This window comes from Meleagris gallopavo, chromosome 30, assembly GCF_000146605.3.
Source record: "Meleagris gallopavo isolate NT-WF06-2002-E0010 breed Aviagen turkey brand Nicholas breeding stock chromosome 30, Turkey_5.1, whole genome shotgun sequence".
Classification (NCBI taxonomy): domain Eukaryota; kingdom Metazoa; phylum Chordata; class Aves; order Galliformes; family Phasianidae; genus Meleagris; species Meleagris gallopavo.
This window is the reverse complement of record NC_015040.2, coordinates 2,895,055-2,895,544: the sequence shown is the minus strand read 5'-3', so window position 1 is coordinate 2,895,544 and position 490 is coordinate 2,895,055. Positions and strand designations below refer to the sequence as shown.

Below are 490 nucleotides of genomic sequence, written 5' to 3'. Positions count from 1 at the left end.
CACGACTCCCCAGCACCGCCCTGCTGGTCCTTAATGGGGACACAAACCCTGCAGAGGGTGGCTCCGACTGTGGGGGGGTTCAGGGGTGTCCCGGATTGGGATAGGGCGGTGCCGAGGCCCGGCCAAGGCCGACGTTTGAGCCCGATCCGCAGCTGGGAGGGGCGGGGGGCCGTGGCCGTGTGGCACCGTTCGTCACAGCCGTCAGAGCTGGCAGGCAATGCCGGCCCCAAAATAGCCAGAGAGCCGTGGGGAGGGGAAGGGGGGGCACGACCCTATGTGGGGTCTCCACGCCCCGATGTCACGCTGCCACGGGGAGGGCAGTGAGCTGCGCCGTGCCTCCTGACCTTATGGCACTGCGGGGGGGTCTGGGTGGTCCCTGACCCCATTGGGTGTGGGCCGTGGGGTGGGGGTGGGGAGGGCTCCCAAATGTCAGCAGGGCAGCGCGTGGCCCCGGTCGGGTTACCTGCGTGCCCCCCCCCAATATACACAC

General features: G+C 69.4%; 1 protein-coding gene across 1 annotated transcript in view; it reads right to left on the bottom strand.

Annotated features, from left to right (window-relative positions):
* Window positions 1-490, bottom strand: part of GTPBP3 (GTP binding protein 3, mitochondrial) — a 5,627-nt gene that overhangs the window by 3,241 nt on the left and 1,896 nt on the right. The window lies entirely within an intron of this gene.